Here is a 27436-nt window from a genome sequence, read left to right as displayed (position 1 = left end):
TTAGCATTGCATTATTATATACTTTATTATAATAAAAATTATAATAAGACGAACTCAGATAAACCATATATATATATATATATATATATTGTAAAAGGTAACTTTTAAAAAAGGTAGCATATTAATCTTTGATTTCATGTTGTTTTAAATATATAATTGTAAACAAGAAAAACATATGTTTTTTTGTTTTCTTTTTACTTATTTAACTGAAAACTCATGTTCTTAAATAATACAGAACAGGACTTTAATTCATTTTATTGATCGGTTCTGAATGGATCATGAAAAGCAGGCTGTTATTATTGGACAATATCAAATTTTCCACCCTTTAGGTGTTTGTTACACCAGTAGGGAATTTTTTTTTTATAAAGGCAGAAAAGGTTATTAAATCTTTCAAAAAAAAATGTTTTTTTTGAAAGTTGGTAAATACTAAAAAAATAACATCTAACATTTTATGTATATTTATTTATATTTATAGTCATGCCCAATAAACCATGGACATTTAAATATTTATTAGTATTATTGTATTTGTTTTTATTACTTAGTATGTTTATTTAAGAAGACATTTGTATTTAAGTAAATAAGGTCAGTTTTGATTATTTCTATTTTCTTTTTTTAGTTTGAGAAATGAACACATTCTGAACTGTACTGTATGTCAACAGCAAGTCTCGCCTGTGGCTTCCTACGCGACCCTCCTTAAGTGCTCGATTCGTCAGCCAATAGCGTGTCAGCAATCCTCCTAATTCCTCAGCTCCTGACCAATGAGAGTCCAGAGTCCTGTCGTGAACCCGCCCAAAGTCACTGCAGCTCTGGCTCAGGGGCGTCACACATTCTTTGTAATGTTTACTCAGACTGACAGAATCATCTATAGCAAACCAATCTGGAAGCAACCCACAGTCACTGGAGTGGAACTGGATTGAGTTAAGAGATGACATTTTCTTCAAAATATCACGTTTATGACATATCTGGGCCGGAATGCCACAAATTTATGCCCTGGAAAAAAAGTGAACTGCCTATTGTGTGACATTTCTGAACATCAGCGGCGTCAAGGGTGACCTTCTTTCTCTGAGACCAAATCATTTGTATATGGACTCCATTCGATATGTGATTTGTGCTAAATTATGTGCGGGAATCTGTCAGGACTGTGTCTGGATCATATTTCAACCCAAAATCAAAAGTTTAGCAATATACTGAAATATACTTTAGGACCATTTGCATCTCCCATGCAAAAGAAATCTACTTTTGTTGAAGCAAGATGGGTTTTTTTATGTGTTTTATGTAAATTTTTGGACGTGTTATGAATAAAATAACACGAACATCTAATGAAAAGGTTTACATCCTTATAGATTTGCATTTGGAGAAAGTTAGATGTTGTATATTCATCCTGCAATATCCCCTGCTGGGATCTATTGTAGCATGGCAGTTATGATGAAGAAGATGATGATGATTGCTCTACATGGGCGTATAGTGATACATCCTTTAGTGGAAAAATATATATACATGTAATGTACACTGAACAAAATTATAAATGCAACACTTTTGTTTTTGCCCCCATTTTTCTTGAGCTGAACTCAAAGATCTAAGACTTTTCTATGTACACAAAAGGCCTATTTCTCTCAAATATTGTTCACAAATCTGTCTAAATCTGTGTTAGTGAGCACTTCTCCTTTGCCGAGATAATCCATCCACCTCACAGGTGTGGCATATCAAGATGCTGATTAGACAGCATGATTATTGCACAGGTGTGCCTTAGGCTGGCCACAATAAAACAAATGGTGGTCACACCAGATACTGACTGGTTTTCGGACCCCCCCGGACCCCCCAATACAGTAAAACTGCACATTTCGTTTGTTAGAATCTAGAATTTTTGTTAATATTACTTTTTTATATTGGTTTCAGCCAGAAATTTAATCTTGGTGCATTCATAAAAACACATGCAGTTTTTATTTATTTATTCATTTATTTATTTATTTTATAATGAAGCTATCACACTACCTGAGACACATTTAGTTAGTGTTACTATTTCTGCCATATGTACATTAACTGACAGTCACCACTGATAAGCTACTAATACATTTTTTAGAAACTTAAAGGGGTCATATGACGTTGCTAAAAAGAACATTATGTTGTGTATTTGGTGTAATGCCATGTGTTTGTGGTTTAAGGTTCAAAAAACACAATTTTCCAAATACTGTACATTATTGTTTCTCCGCTATGCCCCGCCTTTCTGAAAAGCGTTGATTTTTACAAAGCTCATCGGTCTGAATCCAGTGGGTACATAATTACGGATTATAATGACTTAAACTGTCTTTTTACGCGTTGCGTTGCATCGCTCCGCATAAACATAAAACCATGTCTGCATTTGTGATCGGAGAAATGACAAACAAGCGCTACTCTACGCTGCTCAAAACTCACGTTTGAATCGTCAGTGGCAAATTCTTTAAATATAAAAAAACGTGCTTACAGACTGTGAGTCAGAAGCGCCAGATTATCCTTGCAAAGTTGGAACTGCCCCACTCCCCTTTAATTTGCTGTAAAGTTGCTTTGCAATGATTTGTATCGTGAAAAGCGCTATACAAATAAACTTGAATTGAATTAATTACGACAAAAATAAAATAAGTTGCATTGTAAAAATATGTATAATGCAATCATAAACAAGTTACAGAGGTTTAAGCTTATGAAAAATTTTTTAAAACACATTTTGCTCGAAAACTGCATGAAATTCAAGTTTTGTTCCAAATTTGAGGTTGATATTGCGAAAAAATTAGCTTTCAGTAAGATTTTGATTGGGCGCAGTACCAAATGTTTCCACTAGATGAAATTTGCTTCCCGGTCATTTCCATCCCGACTGGATTAGATTTCTTAAAGGATACTGTTAGCTAAAAAACAGTAGGTAATTCACTTAATTTTTTTTTACTCAAGTTTGCAAAAAAACAGGCGCTTTTAACTCAGACAGGCTTTAAATCACCTGTAAAACACATTTTACCTGATTTCCTCTGGGAAAACGAGTCTGAATAGGTCTTGCCCAAAAGATTTGATTGCAACCATGTGCCTTACATCATGTTTTGGGTCTCCTTCAGGTTGTGTTTGGACCGCTGCCCTCAGGGGAACGTGTAATCATTCACTGTACAGTGCAGACGTCAGCTTTACTGGAACCAGATGGAGAGACAGAGTCTGTGTTTACCTGGACCAGTGGGCACATATATGACCGTCCCCGACAGACATGTGAAATCTGACCTCAGGTCAGCCAGAGAGACTGTTCTCCATCCAAACGTTCAGTAGGTGCGCACACTTACAGATGTATTTACATGTAAAGTGGATCCGGTTACATACACATTTCTCTGAGGTCTGGCTTTGAGCCAGGTGTCTGCAGAACTGCACGTGATTAAGTACGAGTAAAACAAGAAAGAAAGCAAGAGAGGGAGAGAGAGAGATATTTATGTCTCCAAAGCAGCAGTGAAGTCTCTCGTGAGCTGTTTTCCTTTCAATGTGAAACGGCCCCCTCAGTCCAAAGCCTCAACAATATCCACCTTGCTGTGCTGCCCGACATGTTTAAGATTGCCTACACGCTCCAATACAGGCTGCTTATAGTTTTCATGCACAGTTTTTTATGTGTAATATTCAAATATATATGTGACCCTGGAGCACAAAAGCAGTCATAAGTAGCACGGGTATATTTGTAGCAATAGCCAACAATACATTGCATGGGTCAAAATTATCGATTTTTCTTTTATGCCAAAAATCATTAGGATATTAAGTAAAGATCATGTTCCATGAAGATATTTTGTAAATTTCCTCCCGTAAACATATCAAAACTTTTTTGATTAGTAATATGCATTGCTAAGAACTTAATTTGGACAACTTTAAAGGCGATTTTCTCAGTATTTAGATTTTTTTGCACCCTCAGATTCCAGATTTTCAAATAGTTGTAACTCGGCCAAATATTGTCCTATCCTAACAAACCATACATCAATGGAAATATTATTTATTCAGCTTTCAGATGTATAAATCCCAATTTCAAAAAATTGACCCTTATGACCCCTATGGTTTTGTGGTGCAGGGTCACATATATAGATTTGATAACTTTTTCTGCCTTTATAACTTTTTTTTTTCCTGCTGGCGTAACAGATGCCTTATGGGTAAGAGAATTAATACTGTCCAATAATAACAGCCTGCTTTTCACGATCCAATCAGATCCAGTCAATAATATGAACAGAAGTCATGTCCTGTATTATTTAAGAAAATGTGTTTTCAGTCAAAAAAGTTAATAGGTTAAATACAAATGTGCTCCTTGTTTACAAATTTAAAACATAATGAGATTAAAGATTAATATGCTTCATTTATTAGTGCATGTCAATTTATGCATGCTACCTTTTATCAAAACATTTTATTTATTAATTTATGTAATTAATAATTCATATAATAATTAATATTAATTACTATTTTTAATGCTGTTTACAAAAATATGTATATCTAACTGCCTGGTGCTCCTTGCGTGGTGGTGAAAAATTACCATCATTTTTTTTTATTTCGGTGTTATGTTTTTATTGATTTAATATTTTGTATTTTTAGGGAACTATTTTATGTATAATTAAGTATAATTTTTGAGCATAGACCTGAAAATTAAAACTTAAATGAAAACTTTAACTGTCTTAAATCTTTAATGCTTTGACAATAATCTGTCAAATGTGCTCCAAAGTGATTGATAGATAAGCAAAAAATAAATAAAATTATTCAATAAAATTGAAAAAGTTACAGAGGGTTAAGATTTAAATGAATGAATGAATGAATGAATGAATGAATTAAAAAAGTTACAGGGGTTTAAACGTATTGTTTTGAAAAATGCACAGAAACACTGTTTTCAAAACATGCTTTGCTCTAAAACATTGAAAATCAAGTTGTGTTCCAAATTGGTTTAATACAAGTTGATATTAAAAAATAGCTGTCAATAATTTGTCAATGATTTTTTTTTGAGTGCAGTACCAAACATTTCCACTAGATGAAATTTGCTTCCCATTTATTTCCAGTGTGATCATTTTGTGGAGCATAAGATTGACTTTTTCAGGACCATTTAACCTTTTCGAATCATATCGATGTTTTTTTTTTTTGTTCACTTAGCAAATGCCAAAACCTTTACCAAGTTTCAGACCATTCCAAAGAAGTACAAAAAAAAAAAGTTAAATTTTTCTGTTAAAAATGACTGAAGAGCCAACACTAAAAAAATAGTGTTGTAAGTATATAATATAAGTATATAATATTGTGCTCTGTCCACAACTAAGACCAGCAAACCAGCTTAAACTGGTTAAAGTTGTCGTTTTCATCAGGGTTAGTACTCATTCTTTATCCTGCACTTTTTTTCTGTGAGTATTTGAGGTTTCTCTTAAACAGTACGTCAAGTAAATTGCTCTCACATGGCACTTTAACAGCTTTTAACTGCTCTCAGTGAGTCTCTTTATCTACCTGTGTGGCCAGAATAACTGCGTGTAAGTCTCTGTGTTTTACAGACGCTGCCTGTGACCATTAGCAGTGAGTCTGGATCAAAGTGTACTTTTGATAGGTGCAGGATTTTCACTTTAATGTGGCATTGTGGCATTTTGGCCCTCTGTGCCAGCTGGAAACCGTTCAGTACTGTCTGGGTCACTGTAGGTGTTTATGTATGTGGGTCACCAACATCAAATCTTCATGATCTTGAAGAATTTTATTCCAAATAAGAAAGCCTATTGAAAGTAAAAAGAAAAACTATTGCTTATTAGATTTGCGGCAATGTTTCGCAACTGCAGAGACTCACAAACACACATTCTAGGTCTTAAGGGGCGGCTTATTTCTTAAGCTTTTCCGGAGGGAAGTGTGTATTTGTCAGAGGCACCAGTCATACACTGGTTTGTGTGTGTGTGTGTGCATGCAAACATGTACGCAGTGTTCTTAATCACCCTGTCAAGAGCCCGCAGGCCTGCATACTGTAACTCTCATGGGGTCTTTATTGCTGTAGTTTGTGTATATATGTGTGTGTGTGTGTGTGTGTGTTTGAACACATGTCCGCATGTTCACGCTGAGTGAACGACGCTCCCGCAGGATCAGATATGGATAGCAAATTTAGTGCATCAGCAAAAATCAGCTGTTTATTTATAATAAAGTAGTTTTATTAGTCTGTTATTGCCTATTCCAGAACAGTTCAGGAAACAAGAACTTAATATTAAATAATGTTTCAAACACAGAGTAGCTATATGACGCGTTGTCGCGCAAGTCAATCAGCGAAGAGCTTATTGACACGTCCAGTTGTATCAGAAAATGGAGGAGAGCATGTGCGATGTTTTTATTCGTGCGAGTGACAATAAACATCCTGCAAGTAATCTAGAGCTAGTAACGCGATGCGAATATTTGCACCATTGCTTGTTTCAAGTCCAAATGAATCGGCGTGTTTCAACGAATCAAGTAAATGTGTCAATGAATCTCTTCAACACAGTTACTTGGCGCCATCTACTGCCGTAACGATGTAATCTAAAGAAAGAATCACTGAAAAGTCTGTTTCATTTTGATGAAAGATTCAAATATTTGATTCTTTATAATGGCAGTTTGATAAATAATTTACTGTAATACGTTAAAAAAAGTTTTGATTTCATGACTTTAAGGCATGTTTGAGAGTAATTCTACAAATAAAATATGCTAAAGCTACAAGATCTTTTTGTATAAAGAGAGCTGAGCCAGAACTCTCTCCATTCGATTCCTCAGGCAGTAAAACAAACCATCTCAGCCAAATGACACTGAGAAGCTCAGTTAATTGCCCGTAACTGATTGTCCTTGACATTTTTTTTATAAAAATGAAATCACTTTTAATACTTGCAACATGTGCTGTGTTTTCTCCAATGACTGTCCTTAAGGAGTGTCCATATTGGATTTGAGAGCTATAAGTGGATAGATACAGCTATGTTTCTGTATTTTGGTAACAGTGACTTCAGAAGACTTGGAATGTAGTCATATGAGTGGTTTGGATTACTTTAATGTTTTTTTTTTGTTGTCATTTTAGAGCTTACAGCCTCAGTTCGCATTCAAGAATAATGAGGATGTTCTTTAGAAATGTTCCTTTTGTGTTTCACAGAAGAAACAAAGTCGAGTGTGGAATGAAATGAGGGCGAGTAAATGAGACCGAATATTCATTTTTGTGGGTGATTAACCTATTCGTGAACCTAAACTTATTCTCGACTGGTTTGAACAAGTAAAACCATGTCTGCAAATCTGAAATGAACTCGTAATGAAGGCCAAATCCAGCATTTCCTCAGAGGCTGGAGTGTGTGACAGCAGCTGCGATGACACACACACACAGATCACCTCTAAAAATACCCTTCACTCAGGAAACAGCACATCATGAACGCGTACGCCATCAGGGAGCATTCGTGGCCCGATTCGCCGACAGCTATGTTTACCGTTCTGCCGCCACATCCTGCGGTCCTGGAAAATGCGAATTGTAAATATTTGGCTTTCTTTCGTTTTACGTGTCGCTGCTAGTTGAAAAATACAATTTGATTGAACCTGCTCGTCTGAGTGAGTTGTTTTGAGATTTTTGGATAAGTTGTTTACGTAGGCCTACTTCGTTTATCGCGCATGTTTGTTTTGAACAAACAAATTAGGTCTAGTGAATTCTTCCATAGCAAATGAGTCATGTGATTTACCCTTGTAATAAACAACAGGGTGGTTTTTCTCCAAGTAGAGCGTAACATTCTTGTTGTTTTGCAACTAGCCTAGTTTTTTTTTATTGCTCTCTCTTTAGTGTCTAATAATGTTAAATAATATGACATCAGCAGATTTTTATATTTAAGTTTTTTTGTTGTTGTTAATAGCTCAACAGGTACAACCGATGTCCTCAGAAAATAAATATAAATAATTTATATATATATATATATAATTTGTTAAGAGCTTATTGAGATGAATTGATTGTCAAAATATATTTTTTTAAATGAATAATTGTTATCTGTTTGCCCTCATATATCTGTGATGTCCTTTAGTTTTAAATAATATGAAACCTTTTTTTTAGTTGGTAGTTATTTTTTTATTTTAATTTTTTTTTGGTATATTATTTTTTACAAACTAATTGAATCCGAGATTTGTATAGTAATTGATTTTTTGTAGATTTAATTGATTTGACTATATATATTTTTAGATTGTTAATTGTAAAAAGCATATACCCCTGAATCTGAGACATTAAAGGGCAAAATCCACTTTTACATGGTGTTTGGACATAAATGTGTGTTGGCAGTGTGTGAACACAACCACCCTACAATGATAAAAATTCACCCACTCCTCATTTTTTAATTCCCATTAAACCAAGTCAGTCTCACTAGGCCTGCCATTTTGATCAGTAGCCCCTCACTGCAGAACACAAGATCCACGGGGTGTGGTTGGATAAACATCTAAGGGGTGGAGATTGGTAGGTTTAGGGGTGGGTTTAGGGATCAGGGTCTGGAGACGGGTAGGTTTAGGTATATGTAAGGTGGGAGGAGTTGAATCTGGATCCAACCACGCCCCCTGGATCTTGTGTTCTACAGTGAGGACCATCTCGTTTTGATTCTCATGCAGTGTGATGTCACATTGCATAGGGCGGGGCCACGGGGTTTGATTGACATCTCTGCATTGCTATAGTTTCCACCCTCAGCAGTTACGCTGTCCTTCATTTTCTCTGTGCTCCAGCAGTTGTAACATCAACAAAGTCTCGCAAGCAAGCCTGATGCTCTGTGTTTGGATGTAAGACTGAACATAACAGTCTTCATTTTCTCCCAACATCTGAGCTGCCGAGGACGCTGTGGATTACTTTCATTATTCAAGGTAATGCGCCTCAAAATCTACATAAATACGTGAATCACTCCAGACTCCTTTGTGAATGTCATGTTGTTATAGTGCTTAACGTTTTAACCGTATTTGTGTGCGTACATCAAGTATTTTTTTACTGATCAGCGGCGTGCTTGTGAGATTAGTTTGCGCTATTCGTAGCGTGAGATTCGTTCGGTAGCGCGATCGCGCAGCTCGGTCAATTGATCCGCGCCGATGACAGGTCAGCGCGGCGCGAGCTCTGTAACATCGCGCTGTTTCGTTCCACTTTCAGTGCATTTGGCTTCTCATATGTACGTTATGTTGTATCATCATATGTACTCATATGTTATGTTGCTTCTACCGGCTGTTTATTGCTGTAGATATGCAATGTAGAAAGACATATACGTGACGCCCTCTTCTGGAGACAGGGCGGGAATATGCAGCTCATTTGCATTTAAAGTGATACACTCCAAAACTTTTTTTAGACACACCCCAAAAAAATGACATTTTCAAGCTGTTATAATAAATTATCTGTTGGGGTATTTTGGGCTGAAACTTCACAAACACATTCTGGGGACACCCAAGATCAATATTACATCTTGTAAAAAGGGGCATAATAGGTGCCCTTTAATAAATAAACTAAACTTTTTTTATATACATGTAAACAGTACTGCATTCCTCATGCACCAACAATTACAGAGAGAAAAGGAAAATTGTGAAGGGGAAAATACAGATAGCAGCATGAAAGAATGGTTATAAAAGGAGGTACATTTGTGAAAGAGCGACAGAAATAGGATTGTTATGATGTTCTCCTTTCAAAATGACAGCGGGGAAAATCAGTGAAAGACAGATTTGTTGCAGTTTACGAGCATTATGCTAGCGTTGATCTTTCCACACTGATCTTTTTCCAAATCCAGACTCATTCTATAGAACATCCTTTCAGCCATTCATAGGTCTCAAGCAGGCTGATAAACACACAACAATTTCTCTCTATTTCATTCTTTTTCTGTCTAAAGACTCTTATTTGGTTTAAAATAGGAACTAGGCACCATTCAAACCCATTTACTCATGTATAAGTGGTGTAAGCCGTCTCAGTAGAGCTGTACTGTAGAAGCTAATCACTAACGTTGAGAATACAGATGTCTTTAGTCATGTGACTAGTTTAATCATCTAAACTGAATGTGTTATGACATTGTTTGTTCATTATTCATAACTCGCACTAAGGCTATAAAAAATTTTTGTATCTGCATTTTTACCCATCTGCTTACTTGAGCCAAAAATGTGCAAACACTGATGAAAAAGGAGAAAGCCCAAAAATCCAGCCAAATATTCAAGACTGAACACTATTATAATGTAGTGTAATAGCCCTGCTGTACATTTTTTTTATGTGAAGATAAAATTACATTAAAACTGACTTTGAGTAGTGGATATAGGCCTACTAGGAATATACTTTTTCATTAATATACACATTTTATATATATATATATATATAGAGAGAGCAACTAATTGAAATAAATTGTTGGCTTTCTGTCTTGATACATGTTTTATTTTATTATTTATCTTTTTTCCTCATGGGTTATTATATTACATTACTCGTCCCTCAAAATAAATGTTAGTTGCAGACCTTTTCTATTTAATTGTTGCCTGTTTGCCCCCATTAAATTATTTGAATTGATACATTTTTATATCTTAATATAATACATACGTTACATTAACATTTTTCTCAACTTTGTTGCAATCCTTCTTTATATAGTTGTTGCCTATTTTCCCCCAGTATTTCATGGCTTATACATGTAATATTTTCTCATAATTGTTTGTTGCAGAATTTAAATTTTTGCATATTTAATTATTTTCTGTTTACCCCCAGATTATTTTATTTTTTATTTTATTTAATTTTTTGTTTTATTAATAATTATTTCTCATGGCTTATTGTATTACATTAATCTTCTCTTAAAATAATTTTTAGTTGCAGACCTTATTTACAAAACTGTTTCCCATTAATCCACAGATATTAATTTTATTTTATTTCTTGTGGCTTATTTTATCACATTAATCTTCTTAATAATTTTTTTTTTCATTTCTCATGGCATATTATATTACATTTATTCTCTCTTAAAATAATTTTTAGTTGCAGTAATTACTTACAGAACTGTTACCTATTTATCCCCAGATTTTTTTATTTTTATTTTATTCTATTTTATTTTTCATGGCTTATTTTACTAAATTAATCTTCTCCCTTCATAATATTTCATGTCTCCAGTGCACCTTTCTGCATTGATTCAGGTGTGGGTATTCTTCTTTATTGTTCTCATACATAAATAAACATCCACCTTATAAATAAATCACAGAATGATTATATAAGGGTTTTAAGTGAAGGTGGTAATTCTCAAGGTGTGATCCGGCTGTCATGGTCTTCACCCACTAATGTTCTGCGAGGCCTCGGGCCCTTGAAAGGACGTGGTGAAAATGATGTACTGTCTGCAATTAGCATGGCTACCAATTAAATGTGCAGCCATTCAGATGGTGTGTGTGTGTGTGCGTGTTTCCCGGGTGTAGCTGGCTCTGGAGGATATGAACACACAGGGAAGATTCTTTATGCTCACGGCCAATTTCTCACTTTAATTGCACTGCTGCCTTTGCAGTTGATTATCTGCCAATAGAAACACACTCTCTCTCTCTCTCTCTCTCACACACACACACACGTGTATATAAGCAAGCATTCATGTGAATGCACAAATTTAATGGTTAAAAAGTCACATGACTTCTGACTGACAGAGAATCTGCACTGAAGTATCCTGCTAATAACTTCGTCAACGTAATTAATACACATTTTTAGGAGCATATGTGTGTAATTAGCCACTCGCAAGCAAATTCAGATCATTAGTCGCCTTCTAAATTGATACATCATCATCATCATCATCATCTGTGTCCATGCTGGATAAAACTTCCCCTGGACTCTTTGTCTCCCCTGGAAAATGTGTAGTTTTTCCAGCCAAAGCTATTATAGCCGCAGGGTTAAACAGGCCTGCGGTGATCTGCATTTACATGTAATTAGCGGTGCTGTTAAGAGTTCGCTAATGTCAGACATCATCAGCGTCTGTATCTCGCTCGGCAGGTTTGTGACACTTGGACGTGCGGGATGGTGCCAGTTTGCCGGAGGCGTATTCTGAGTGTGTCCGCTATCAGAAACAGTGAGTTTATTAGAGAAAGTCTCTCAGTGGTTCATTTATGCGTAAATATACTGAAAGTTTGTCTAGATATAAAGCAAGCACACTGTAAAAAAAAGATTTTTTTAATTGTAAGTAAAACAACAGAACACATTTTACAAGAAAATGCTATTTCATTCTTTCTACATGAGCGGCGCGGCACGACAAAATACAGTAGAACCCATTATAATCAGTGATGCTGTCTACACTGGATGCGACAAGACAAATCCCCGACAGTAAACTGATGCCTCGTACGTACGAGACACACATTTCAATTGATTTTCAATGGTTGTTTTGTCGCTGCAGTGTAGGCAAGCTCAAACCTGGTTTATACTCTCTGCATCTGCACAAGCGCAAAGGTGTGCGCGATGAAAATGACGTCATCGTGAAATGGGTGGCCATGTGCTTTGAGTGCACGAGGCCCCTTTTCGCATTACAGTGTGCATGGCATTTTTTGTAAGTTTGCTTCACTTCAGACTCTGGCCGAAAAGGCACACGTGATTTTTTTTTTCCTACACCAGTTCAGTAAAAACTCTGCCCCGCAGCTGATTCGAAACATTTAATTGGACATGTCAATCACAGTGATGAATGCCTACACCAAACACAACTCCTAACCCTACCCCTCACCCTAACCCTAAACTTCAACCAATGAAATTAGCTGCTGAGCGGTATTTTCACTGAACTGGTTTGAGAAAAAAATTGCGCAACAGGCACGTCTGTACTGGTATTTGTATGAAGCAGAAGCAGCTTTGTGTGAAGTTCAAACTCCATCAGGGAAAACGATGAATAGATTTTTTGCATAATTTGTCTAAGGCTTTTTAAGTGAAGTACATTTTATTTTAATTGAATAAAAATAAAATTCAAATTAATTTAGATGAATAGGATTTAACACTATTTGCTTAAAATTGTCTTGTGTTTGATGCAAAATAAACCCAAAAGCTGAAGATTTTTTAACCAGTTTGTACATAAAGAAATTAATTCATCAACTCATTCATCAAACGAGATGTCAAGTTTTGAGTCTTGTACCGGCAAATTACGTCTTCTCACTGATGATTCCCGCGGCGTGGCGCGACAAATGTTGCATCCGGTGTAGACACCGGTGAAGAGGTGTGAAATTGACTAGCATTTTCTGAGTGAAAATGGTTTCTTTGTCACTTTTTTTCAATACAGTCTTTTTGAGGTGATTTTACCTCAGGTAAGGTATGTTGTTAAACAACGCACAGTGGAGCTTTTATAAAATGGTGGGAATAGCAATATGACAAACATTGCTAATGTTCAGTAAATAAGTACTTAATTTAAATAATAATTATCCGAATAAACAATTCTACTTTTTAATTAGGCCTTTTAATATGGTTAAGTAGCCTTACTGTTCGCTGGTTACAGTAAGCATAGCTGAAATAGCGCAAACTGTTATCTTGCGTGATGAATATGAAATTTAACTTGATTTATATGGACAATTTGTGATTACTTTAGCTAGCAACATAATGCTAGCGTGTTTTTGGTTGTTGCCAAGGCATAGCTATGTGGTTACTGGGGGGTTTTACGTGGTTGCTAGGCATGACCCAAGTCCTTTGGATAAGGCTCAGGTATGTCTATCTATGAGATTTTTATGTCGTTTTAGTGTCCGCCAAACGAAAATAGTAAAGTTTTGACGCATATTTCATGTTTGTAGCACAGAACGAGTTTGTTTAACCTCATAAATATAAGCAATAGTACTAGTGATGTTAGTCTTAGCAAGCACGGCTAATAAAGATTTATTAGCTAATTCCACCCATGTTTACAAACCTAACGGGTACAAATGTGATGACTACATCTTTAAAACCATACAAAAAACAATCTTAGCTCGGTAAACATATGCATATCTCTGTCCCCAGTCTCTGATAGCATCTCTGGCAGAGAAAATATATGTAAACTCTAACGTATTTGCAGTGATGAGCAGGGATTGTGTGAATTGAAATGCTCTGATAGCGCCACAGGAGATGAGAAGACACTTTACGCGCCTTGATATGTCATTACCGGCCGCAGCTGATATAATGACGCCGTCTTCTAAACGTGCAATTTTCACAATAGTATTCCTTGTCAGACTAGCAAGGAATACAGTGACGAATTGGAAGAAAAGGCCTCTGTGTGTTTGTGCGCAATTGTAGAAGTGGCAGTGGCCTCTGTGGGCATGCTGTGTGTAATCAAGCACAAAGTGAGACGCAGGCGGTAAGCGCACTGACACAGCACACACTCCTCACACCCGTGCGCTGCTGTACGAGTGAGCCTGTCAGTAATCGGACTCCTGTTGTCAGACGAATCGTCCTTCGTTTTCCCTGGTGTCAGACATCTCTGACTGTTTGTCTCTGGTTCGGTCCATCTGGCCTGTTTTTTCTGTTTTAGTTACACATTAGCTGTGTTCCAAAGCCTGGCATTTTAAAGCAATCCCAGAATGCACTTCAACGAGCTGAGGAAATAAATCCAATATGGCTGACTAAGTGAAGAGAAATTACTGTAAATTATGGACCGATTTACTGAGTATTTCTGCGTGCTGTGTATTTTTAATGCTTAGAAAATAGAGATTTATGTCGCAGCCGATAGCCTTGTGGGCAGCGCGCCGAAATTCAGCGCCATTGCGCTTTGGGTGTCCCATGTTCGAATCCCGACTCGAGGATCTTTCCCAATCCCGCCCCCCTCTCTCTCTCCCCCACTTCGCTTCCTGTCATGTCTGATCTGTCCTGTCACAATAAAGGCAAAAATGCAAAAAAAAAAATTTTAGAAAATAGAGATTTATTGCTTTATCTTAGCAAAATGTTGATGGCAAACCCACTTGAAATATGGTGTGGACTAACTAGCTATGGTTATTTATTTATCATTTTTGAGTGAAAATAGTTTCTGTGCTAAGTTAACGATTCAGTATTAGCTTTTAGAGTAGCTGTGTATTCTGATGAAATAATTTTTTACAGACTCAAAACTGCCCAAAATTGGACACCCATAAACAAAGCTATAGCATATTTCAAATTGTATACTTCTATGGTGCCATTGAGATGAATGCTGCTAACAGAATGCTCACTAGGTTTTGGAACAGAGCTAATGTGTTAGCAAAACACAGATCCTCATACTTACCTGCACCCCGCCGTGACAAACTCACTGCCATCATGATATCGCACCTCAGCGGTGGCAGAAATGTGCGTTGCATTTCCATTTGTGTGTGTGTGTGTGTGCGTGCGTGCGTTGTGTTTGGAGGTAATTTCTAGCATATCATTTGGATCCTGTTCTGAAACCGCAGTACAGTTGAAAAACATTTCCTGATTTTAATCAAACAACATGTTTTTAATGGCCGGCGTCCCAAAGCACCACAGCTGCGTTTAAAATCCGCTGCCAAAACAGTCATTACGGCATTAACGGTGAATCAATACAGCACAGGCCGGATTCCAGAAGTCTTGAATCGATTCCAAAGCGGACAGCCGTTCCTTGTGGACCTTGGAGAAATTTAGGCCTGTAATATAAGAAACTTTATTAACTGAGCGTGAAATGCGGGGTGAATTTCTCTCGGTATAGTTGACAATTTAATAAAAATAGAAATGTAAAGTTACATTGGCAATTCATAAGGGTGTATGGCTAGGAAATATAAAGATCAAATGAATGCTGTAGTGAAAGAGCTCTTACATGTAAGTATATGGTAATACCATGGTACTTTTTGCTACTTATTTGTAAATTTTTGGCCTTATTCCTGGTAAACACTGTAATACTTTGAGATGAAACTCATGTAACCATGGTATTTACATGCTGTTCCAAGGTACTTCCAAGAATACCATGCTAAATGTTGTAAAAAGACATAATACCATGGTATTTTTGGTACGTTTTTGTTAGTTTTATCAGATAATTATTAATGTGTGTTTGTTTGTTTATCTATTTTTAAATTGTCAATAAAGTGGGTATATTTTCAAGAGTTTTTCATGGAAAATTTTTATTTATTTATTTAAATTATGTGGTGTATTTAATATGATATAACAACTAATTTTAAATATATATTTTAATAAGAAAAAGAAGAAGCGTTATTATTGATGAATAATATAACAGTTTTTGGTCATAAAATAAATGTTTCAATAATAATAATAATAATAAATATATAAATAATAATTAATTTAATTAATCTTATTATTAGTAGTATTTATTATTAGTAGTAGTATTAATGACAAACTCTTGAAAAATATTAAAAATGGTTTTTGTTTCTTTCTTTTTTCTTTCTTTCTTTCTTTCTTTCTTTCAATAATAATAATAATAATAATAACAGACTCTTGAAAAATATACCACAGTTTTTGGTCATAAAATAAATGTCAATAAATGTTTCAATACTACTACTACTAATAATAATAAATATAATAATAAACATAAATAATAATTAAGTAATTATTTTAATTATTTTATTAGTAGTATTTATTATTATTAATGACAAACTCTTGAAAAATATGAAAAATAGTTTCTTTCTTTCTTTCTTTCTTTCTTTCTTTCTTTCTTTCTTTCCATAATAATAATAATATCAGCAACAACAGACTCTTGAAAAATATTCCACAATGTTTTGGACGTAATTTTAAAGTGCATTTCTTTCTTTCTTTCTTTCTTTAATAATAATAATATCAGCAACAACAGACTCTTGAAAAATATTCCTCAATGTTCTGGACGTAATTTTAAAGTGCATTTCTTTCTTTCTTTCTTTCTTTCTTTTTTTTGAAAAATATTCCACAATGTTTTGGACTTCATTTTAAAATGCATTTCTTTCTTTCTTTCTTTCTTTCTTTCTTTCTTTCTTTCTTTCAAGCGTTCTCACTTCCTTGCATTTTCAGTGAGAATTGAGAAAGTGTCCAGGTTGTGAATGTTAGACAAGGTCAAACCAACAGAGGTCATTTACATAATAAAATTGTTAGCAAAAACAGGCCGTTTAGTTCTAAGAGTGGAAAATGGTCATGTGAAACTTAATTATGACATTTTTGGTGCAAGAAACCTTGACTAATGTCAAAAGTGGACTTAAATGGTGTGGAATATGGTCCTTTAAATGCATCCGCATGACCCCTTAAGGTCACAAGACATAAAAGGGGGCGTTGTTAAAACTAAAGACGGCCGCTGTGACCTCAAAACGAGACAGAACGATGTCGAGAGAGAGACAGAGGCTTGCAGTATGTTTGCACGACACACAGAAAAGTGTAGAGCAATAATTAGTCCTGACAGTGATGGATGCGACAGGTCAAAGCTCTTGGGGTTTGTGCAAAGGCAAACACGTATAAGCACAATGCTTGACATATTTGGTTATTCTAGTCCTAAAAGATGTCAGGCAGACAGATTTGCAATCAAAATATATACAAAATGTGTATTTTCTTCTTCTGTCTGGTGTTTTTTTTCCCATTTGAGTGTCCTAAAATGCGCTGGTGGTGATGAATATCGATCATTTTGCTCCCAGAGCTGCCTTACTGACGGCATACATCAGACTTTAATAAAATCATTTCTTTCTTTCTTTCTTTCTTTCTTTTTTTTGAAAAATATTCCACAATGTTTTGGACTTCATTTTAAAGTGCATTCCTTTCTTTCTTTCTTTCTTTCTTTCTTTCTTTCTTTCTTTCTTTCTTTCTTTCTTTCTTTCTTTCTTTCTTTCTTTCTTTCTTTCTTTCTTTCTTTCTTTCTTTCTTTCTTTCTTTCTTTCTTTCTTTCTTTCTTTCTTTCTTTCTTTCTTTCTTTCTTTCTTTCTTTCTTTCTTTCTTTCTTTCTTTCTTTCTTTCTTTCTTTCTTTCTTTCTTTCTTTCTTTCTTTCTTTCTTTCTTTCTTTCTTTCTTTCTTTCTTTCTTTCTTTCTTTCTTTCTTTCTTTCTTTCTTTCTTTCTTTCTTTCTTTCTTTCTTTCTTTCTTTCTTTCTTTCTTTCTTTCTTTCTTTCTTTCTTTCTTTCTTTCTTTCTTTCTTTCTTTCTTTCTTTCTTTCCATAATAATAATAATATCAGCAACAACAGACTCTTGAAAAATATTCCACAATGTTTTGGACGTAATTTTAAAGTGCATTTCTTTCTTTCTTTCTTTCTTTAATAATAATAATATCAGCAACAACAGACTCTTGAAAAATATTCCACAATGTTTTGGACGTAATTTTAAAGTGCATTTCTTTCTTTCTTTCTTTAATAATAATAATATCAGCAACAACAGACTCTTGAAAAATATTCCACAATGTTTTGGACGTAATTTTTTCTTTCTTTTCTTTCTTTCTTTCTTTAATAATAATAATATCAGCAACAACAGACTCTTGAAAAATATTTTTGGACGTACTGGACGTAATTTTAAAGTGCCTTTCTTTCTTTCTTTCTTTCTTTCTTTCTTTCTTTCTTTCTTTCTTTCTTTCTTTCTTTCTTTCTTTCTTTCTTTCTTTCTTTCTTTCTTTCTTTCTTTCTTTCTTTCTTTCTTTCTTTCTTTCTTTCTTTCTTTCTTTCTTTCTTTCTTTCTTTCTTTCTTTCTTTCTTTCTTTCTTTCTTTCTTTCTTTCTTTCAAGCGTTCTCACTTCCTTGCATTTTCAGTGAGAATTGAGAAAGTGTCCAGGTTGTGAATGTTAGACAAGGTCAAACCAACAGAGGTCATTTACATAATAAAATTGTTAGCAAAAACAGGCCGTTTAGTTCTAAGAGTGGAAAATGGTCATGTGAAACTTAATTATGACATTTTTGGTGCAAGAAACCTTGACTAATGTCAAAAGTGGACTTAAATGGTGTGGAATATGGCCCTTTAAATGCATCCGCATGACCCCTTAAGGTCACAAGACATAAAAGGGGGGGTTGTTAAAACTAAAGACGGCCGCTGTGACCTCAAAACGAGACAGAACGATCTCGAGAGAGAGACAGAGGCTTGCAGTATGTTTGCACGACACACAGAAAAGTGTAGAGCAATAATTAGTCCTGACAGTGATGGATGCGACAGGTCAAAGCTCTTGGGGTTTGTGCAAAGGCAAACACGTATAAGCACAATGCTTGACATATTTGGTTATTCTAGTCCTAAAAGATGTCAGGCAGACAGATTTGCAATCAAAATATATACAAAATGTGTATTTTCTTCTTCTGTCTGGTGTTTTTTTTCCCATTTGAGTGTCCTAAAATGCGCTGGTGGTGATGAATATCGATCATTTTGCTCCCAGAGCTGCCTTACTGACGGCATACATCAGACTTTAATAAAATCAGAGCATTTTTCGTTTCAGTTTGCTTTGTTTTCTTAATAAATGCCACACGCTGCTGCAGATTAAATTAACACAGGGAAATGTACATTTCTCCGGGGCGTCTAGCAGCCGTAAGTGCGTGTGCAAGAGAGTACAGGTCTGCGTTTCGGCGATAAGCTGTATTTTCTATATGAAATAGCTGCCGGCTATCGAGTGCTGGTTTATAAGCATCCTTTGAAATGCTACTCAGTTCTGAGGGGAACTAAATTCTGACCGTAATTCACCTCGTGTAATTCACCTCGTGGAAATTCACTCGCTGAGTCACATGAGCACGTAGCATTTTGTTATCCAGTACTTGAAGACGGCGTATGAAAAAATTAAATGCTGAAGTGTTTGTTATGTAGGTGCACAACCAAAAGAGAGATAATTTACCATGTTTTACACAGCTAAACTGGTTTTATCATGCAATATAGAACATTTTATACTGTAAAAACGTATAGTTGTAAATAAAACCTAAATTATTAGAGTACTTTTTTTACAAGAAAATAATTTCTACTTCAAATGTCCATGTTTAAATCAGAGTTACTTGCCATTTCCTTGTAATTATTTGTGAATTTACTTGCAATTTCTGAGTTAAAATTGTTTCAAAGTAAATCCTACATCCATTTTTTCCCACTGTATGACTCAAAAGTTAACGTTTCTCTATGCACATTTTCAATGAGCATAACAAAATGCTAAATAGTTTGTGTTTGTTTTATTGTAAACTAAGGCAGAAATCAAATGCGTATTACAGCCTATTAGCTGTAGTTTCAGAAGCTAAATTTCCAAATATTATATTTTGTTGTATAGAAACCAGAGTTATGTTGATTTAACCATGATTTTACAAATGAAACATTATTGTAAAGTGTTACCAACTACTTTATGTAAAATGTAGCATGAAGTAGCTGTCGCTTCAGAGGCTATGTTTCTAAATATCATATTTCGTTTTTATAGAAACCACAATTAAGTTGATCTAACCATGATTTTATAAATGAAACATAATTGTAAAGTGTTACCAACTACTTTAGCGTATGTAAAATATAGCTGAACCAGCATGAACTAGCTGTAGCAGCTCAATTTCCAGATAACATATTTTGTTTAATAGAAACCAGTTGCATTGATTTAATCAAGTTTTTACAAATGAAACATTATTGTAAAGTGTTACTGGCTACTTGTAAGTGTAGCTGAACTAGAATGATTTAGCTATAGCTAGAAAATGTAGCTGCATATTTTGTTTAATAGAAACCAGTTGCATTGATTTAATCAAGTTTTTACAAATGAAACATTATTGTAAAGTGTTACTGGCTACTTGTAAGTGTAGCTGAACTAGCATGATTTAGCTATAGCTAGAAAATGTAGCTGAACTAGCATAAACTAGCATAAACTATCTGTAGCTTCAAAGGCTTTGTTTCCAAATATCATGTTTAATTTTTATAGAAACCACAATTAAGTTGATCTAACCATGATTCTATAAATGAAACATAATTCTAAAAAGTGCTACCCGCTACTTTACGTACAATTTAGCTAAACTAGCAAGAACTAGCTGTAGCTTTAGAAGCTAAATCTCCAAATATCAGATTTTGTTTTATAGAAACCAGAGTTGTGTCGATTTAACCATGATTTTACAAATGAAACATTATTGTAAAGTGTTACCTGGCTACTTTATGTAAATGTAGCTGAACTAGCATGAACTAGCTGTAGCTTCAGAAGCTAAATCTCCAAATATCATATTTTGTTTTCATAGAAACCATAGTTACATTGATTTTATCATGATTTTATATGTGAAACATTATTAAGGGGTTACCAACTACTTTGTTGTAGCTGAATTAGCATGAACTTGTAGCTTCAGAAGCAAGAAACCATAATTACATTCAAAAAATTACTATTGTTTTTTTCTACAGATATCACAGAAATACTATGGTTACTATGGTAAATTTTCATAATTCTAACCTACATTGTTTTATGGTTTTAATAAAGCCATTTATACTTCATATATTGGGTATTTTTATCAACCCAGATGTTAAGAAACATGTTTGGAGTAATATAGGGCTACTGTTTAGCATTCATTAGATTAGTATTCATCTGCACTTTTTTTACTAAATTAAAATGCTTAAAGACTAACTTCTATTGATTTTAAGTTTGTGAGGAATGGATATACGATAATAAAGGATGTTAAAATCTGTAAGCGTTCATTTGTCCGTTAAATAGCACTTGTGACGGTATCTGTACCTGTAAGATTAAAGCATTGTATCTTGGTTTGCTTCAGGCAGGGCTTTGCTTTGGCGTGTTTGTTTGCGCAGATCTGAAATGGGATTAGCTTCATTTAATCTTTCATTGAAACCTCCACCACCCAAACCCTCAAATTAAGCAGCACAGAAACTGGAAATGCTGGTCGTGGATCAGGCCACATCGTCAAACACTTATGCCGAGTTCACACTGCACGATTTTAGCCCGATTTTTCACTCGCCGACAGGTTTTGCGAAATCGCCGACAAATGCCCGAAATCGGAGGCAAATCGGTGCTCGTTCACGCGAGTGACAATCACGCAGTGTGAATTATCAAAGACGAGGGAATGGCCGACATGTCGCCGACGCCCGCAAAATATTTGGCATGCTAAATATCTGGAGCTGTTGGCGATTCACAATCACGTTGTGTGCAATGATTTCTGACTGAAAACTACATCGATGATGACCTACAGCCAACGAGAGACCAAGATACAGGGCAGAGGGAAGTTCGGGGAGGAGTTATAGACCAGAATATCAGTATTTTAATAGATATATGAACAATTATATCATACAGAAACAAGCACAAACATTTGCTTGCCCAGCCACAACATCAGCATAACAGTTACTGCAAAATTATTTACCTCCAACTCTCTTTGCAGAACACCCAATCCCTGTTCCCTGCATCTCCCTCCTGCATAATCTGTTTTTCTTTTTCTCCTTGTAGCTGGAAATCAGCTCACAGACACTTTGCGGGCTATATATATATTTTATAATTCCAGTCTTGCTCGAGAAGCCTGCGTAGTCTGACACACGCGGGTTCTCGTGTTATTTCCTTATCACTTCTCGCATGTGTTTTGTTGTGAAACGTAGTTTGCGGACCAGACAGAGCTGTCGGCGATTCTTCCTATTGTAAAGTCATGCAGTGTGTAACCTCCTGTCGCCGATCCATCGTGCAATGTGAACACAGCAGCGACTGACTGCTACCTCAGATAGTCACGCAGTGTGAAAACCACGGTGACCCGACGACTTTGAAAATCGTGCAGTGTGAACTCGGCATTAGTTACACGCTAGTGATTTCAACCTAGCATGTGTCTCAGTAGCGGGAGGAGATTTCAATGACAAAGAATTAATTTATTTTTCCACATCCTTTTTATGAGGTAATTTGGTTTCTATTGTGTATATAGAATGAATAATTTGATAGCCGGGTGACATACGACGAGCCCGACTTCAATATTCGAGGGAGATTTACATTCAGAGATGTGTTAGCCATCAGATAATTTCCATTTGACTCCATTAACTCACGGACTGCCGCACAAACCCCTGCTGTCATAACGGCTGTTGTACATCAAAACATAGCGCGGCGCTCAACAAGACTCCTACGTATCGTTAATGAAACTCATTTAAATGAGTCATTTATCAGGGCAGAAACACAGCTGTTTGCATCTCCGAGCCCCGAAATCTTCATTGGAGATCTAAATTAAAAAAAGCTCATATTATTTCCGGAATGGACAGTTGGGGGTTGTTGAGAGCTGTCTTTAAAACAAGCCTTTTTATTATATGCGCAGGAAAAAGTAGGCTATTTAATTGTGTTGTTTTTCCTATTTTAAAACTGATAGCTGTTGTCTTGAAAGCTGATTGGTCAGTTCTATCCTATGTAAATATATACACAACATAGTAACAGCTATGATGTGAAATACCTGTTTACTAGCGAAGGAGTAGCACAAGGTAGAATGGCACATACTGAATTTTTGTAATAAATTGTTTTAATTTAAATTTGTGTACAAATTAAGTATGCTATTTTAAAACAATATAAATAAAAATGATAATATACCATATATATATATATATATATATATATATATAGTTATTGAATACAATTATTGGAAAAAAAATTATATTGTTATTAAATGTATAATATTAATAATTATAATAAAATTGATTGATATGATTAAAATAAATATAATTATCATTATTGTAATTGTTATACATTTACATATATTCTATTATTATTAATAATTATTAACTAATGTAATTATAGTATTATATCAGTAATTTTTTATAAATATTAATATTGTAAAATACAATTCTATTTAAATATATAAATATAGTGTGTGTGTGTGTTTTGAAATGATAATTATTGAATAAAATATTATATATTGTTTATATTGTTATAACTTTTATAATATTAATAATAAAAATTTATTTCAATTATAAAATTGATTGATATATTTAATTTAAATTGTATTATTATTGTCATTTTTATACACATACATATTATGTATTTTATTAATCATTACTTATAATTTTTCTAATATAATTATAGTATTGTATTAGTACTAATAATTATAAATATGAATATTATAAAATACAATTCTATTTAAATACAATTCTGTTTAAATATTATGCTGTGTGCGTGTGTGTGTGTGTGTGTGCCAATTATTGTATAATGTAAATAAAATAAATAACTTTTAATTTATATCACATACAAAGATTTAATTTCTAAACTTAATAAAATATACTTTTTTCATATGATATAAACAATAAAAATGAAAATATTAAATTGTGTACTGTGTTATAATGTTGATTCAGTGTAGTATAGCAAAATATATATATGCACAAAATTCCTGTCTTATTTATCTATTTAATACTTAAATTCCAGTCACACACATCTTTCCCTTTGTTCATGTCTGTAGCTCCTGTGTTTCAGGGATGGCATCAGCTCAGTGTGTGTTTCTCGTCTGTGAGGATCTCTGGACGGATGGACCTGCGGGTTTGATCTTGAGCTTTAATTTAAGGAGTTGAACAAAAGTATAACATAAAAAGCTTAGGAATTACAACCATTTTTATACACAGTCTCCCCATTTTGAGGGGCTCAAATGTAATTGGACCAATAAATATAATCATAAATAAAACTTTTAATATTTTGTTGAGAATCTTTTGCAGGCAATGACTGCCCTAAGTATGGAACTCATGGACATCACCAGAGACTGGGTTTCCTCTTTGTGATGCTTTGCCAGGCCTTTACTGCAGCTGACTTCAGTTGTTGTTTGTTTGTGGGTCTTTCTGCCTTTAGTTTTGTCTTGAGCAAGTGAAATGCAAGCTCAATCGGGTTGAGATCAGGAGATTGACTCGGCCATTACAGAATATTCCACTTTTACCTTCAAAAACTCCTGGGTTGCTTTTGCTGTATGTTTTGGGTCATCGCACATTTGTACTATGAAGTGCCGCCCAATCAACTTTGCTGCATTTGGCTGAATCTGGGCAGAGAGTATATCCCTATACACTTCAGAATTCATCCGGCAGCTTCTGTCTTCTGTCACGTCATCAATAACTGCCATTGGAAGCCATGCACGCTCATGCCATCACACTGCTCCACCATGTTTCACAGATGATGTTGTATGCTTTGGATCATGAGCTATTCCAAGCCTTCTCCATACTTTTTTCTTCCCATTATTCTGGTACAGGTTGATCTTAATTTTAGCCGCCAAAGAATGCTTTTCCAGAAGAGGTCTGGCTTTTTTTTAGATGTTTTTTTGGTAAAGTCTGGCCTTATTTGCACCTTGTGATGAACTCTTTGTATTTGTTCTGGTGAAGTCTTCTCTTGATTGTAGACTTTGACAGTGACACGTCTACCTCCAGGAGAGTGTTCTTCTCTTGGCTGGTTGTTGTGAAAGGGTTTTTCTTTACCATGGAGAGGATCCTCCGATCATCCACCACTGTTGTCCTCTGTGGACGGACGTCCAGGCCTTTTTATGTTGCTAAGCTCACTAGTGCACTCTTTTTTTTCTCAGAATGTACCAAACTGTTGATTTGACCACTCCTAATGTTCCTGCTATCTCTAAGTGTCACTTGCATGGAGAGCTCCTTTGACTGCATGATGTGGGTTCACAACAACAGCTTTTGCAAAATGCAAATGGCACTCCAGACCTTTTACCTGCTTGATTGATGTAGAAATAATGAAAGAATAGCCCACGACTGTCCATGAAACAGCTTTTGAGTCAATTGTCCAATTACTTATTTTCCCTTGAAAAAGGGGGGGAGGTACATATTAAAGAGCTGTAATTCCTTAACCTTTCCTCCAATTTAGATGTGAATAAAAAGAAAAGATCAGCGTTCTACTGTAACCAGAATATTATGGTATTCTTGAAACTACTTTGGCGTGTCAAAGTACGCCAAAGTACATCAATTTCAGTACCTTGGTTTTGATCAAAGTACCATGGTATTACCATCAAATACCATCACTGTAATATGGTGCTGCCAGCAGTTGTCGATTGTGGAGATGTTTACTTCAACCTCTCTTGGATTTGAAAGGGCAACTTTTGTGTTGTTTTGTGTTGACAGCACAGTTTTTCTTGACGTTAGCTGTTGGGACGGCTTTGATGCAGGAAGGGTGGGCTGTCGCTGGGAGTTTGGAGTGTGTTCAGTGACGAGGAGCATAACAGAGTTATTTCTATAGACAGGACAGTGAGGAGAGTGCCTGAGGAGCGCACACACACACACACACACACACACACATACGTCGAGTGCTGCAGGGACTGACGTCCCCAGACGCTCCACGTGGACAACGTAAAGAAGAGGTCGTGGCTATATTCGGCAAGGTCATCGAAGAGCCTGGAGGTAAAGCCAGTGATGTTTCATACTTGTGTGATTTCCCAAACGAGCTCTTTTTGGAGTCATATGGAGAAATAAAGGCATGGTGATGATGAGACGAGCCAATGTGAGGAGAAGATGAGGAAGGTGTTGTGACATCTTTTGGGGTTTAAGGACATCCTCCATCCAGTTTCACCCGTTCAGCTCTGATAGCTTCAGTGTTGGGGAAGAACTAAGCAGAAGATATTTATAACAACAACAACTCAAAAACACTAGAAAAATCTGATTATGATTATTAAAATTGATGATAATTTAAATTATAATGGTTTCAATTATAAAGTTAAATGATGTACTAAATAATTTTTGTATTAATTCATTAATTTTTTTTATAATTTATATATATATATATAGTGATGTAATTATATTAATAAATATGTAATGACTAAACAATTATAACAATTCATACAATATACATAGAATAGAGTTTATTAAAATAAAATTTCATAATACTGAGAAATTATAATAATCACGATATTATAGCAGAATTATAGTAATATGTATTAAGAATTATAATATCTAATAATAATTAATTGATAGAATAAATTATTGTATAAGCATATAGTATATTCATAAAATAAGGTAATTTTTTTTACATATGGTATAATATTTTCATTTATATTGTTATACATAAAATATATTTCATATTTGATGTATATCGTTTTGAAATAGTATACTGTATACATAACATTTAATTAAAACTATAATCATTAATATAATAACATTAGTAAAAGATTAGAGTAATTTATATATATTTATTATAATATATGCATTATTTTATAAATATATTTTTTACAAGTTTTACATATGTGGTATAATAATATGTTTTATTTATGTTGCTTACTGTATTTATATTGTTAGTATAAAGCAGTTGCTACATTAAATACATTTGTCATTAAAACAATATTTTGTCTGTTGTGCCATTTGTTTTTATATACATTGTAGCAAACGTTGTCTACACATCACCAAGGCTGCATTTATTTAATTAAAAATACAGGTAAAACTCTAATATTAAGATATTATCACTAATATTACATTTTATTATTTATTAAAATAAAAATAATTAAGTTAAAATAACTGTTTTCTATTCGAATATATTTTAAAATGTCATTTATTCCTGTGATGTAAAGCTGAATTTTTAAATATTTATATTTTTATATTATTTCATTTTTTTTTTGTACATATATTAGATTATATTATAATACTGATGTTTATCTCTATATTTTTCAAATTAATTTTTTTTATATTATGGTTTTAGTTTATTTAGTTCATTTAGTTCATTTAAAGGAGTCCTATTATGCTCTTTTACAAAGTCTTGATTTTGTTTTGGGGGTGTACTAGAACATGCTCTCATGCTT

At 34.5% G+C, this 27436-nt stretch overlaps 1 long non-coding RNA gene across 1 annotated transcript in view; it reads left to right on the top strand.

Moving 5' to 3' along the window:
• The window catches only part of LOC107687895 (uncharacterized), a 39327-nt gene extending 15117 nt beyond the window's left edge, over positions 1-24210 (top strand). The window contains exons 3-5 of the long non-coding RNA XR_001634180.1: positions 3078-3275; positions 11915-11990; positions 24139-24210. This is a non-coding gene — a long non-coding RNA (uncharacterized LOC107687895). The remainder of the gene's footprint in view (positions 1-3077; positions 3276-11914; positions 11991-24138) is intronic.
• The last annotated feature ends 3226 nt before the right edge of the window (positions 24211-27436 follow it).

Source organism: Sinocyclocheilus anshuiensis, unplaced genomic scaffold, assembly GCF_001515605.1.
Source record: "Sinocyclocheilus anshuiensis isolate Anshui unplaced genomic scaffold, SAMN03320099.WGS_v1.1 scaffold273, whole genome shotgun sequence".
Lineage (NCBI taxonomy): Eukaryota > Metazoa > Chordata > Actinopteri > Cypriniformes > Cyprinidae > Sinocyclocheilus > Sinocyclocheilus anshuiensis.
Note: the sequence above shows the minus strand (reverse complement) of the source record. Positions and strands in the feature narration are given on the sequence as shown.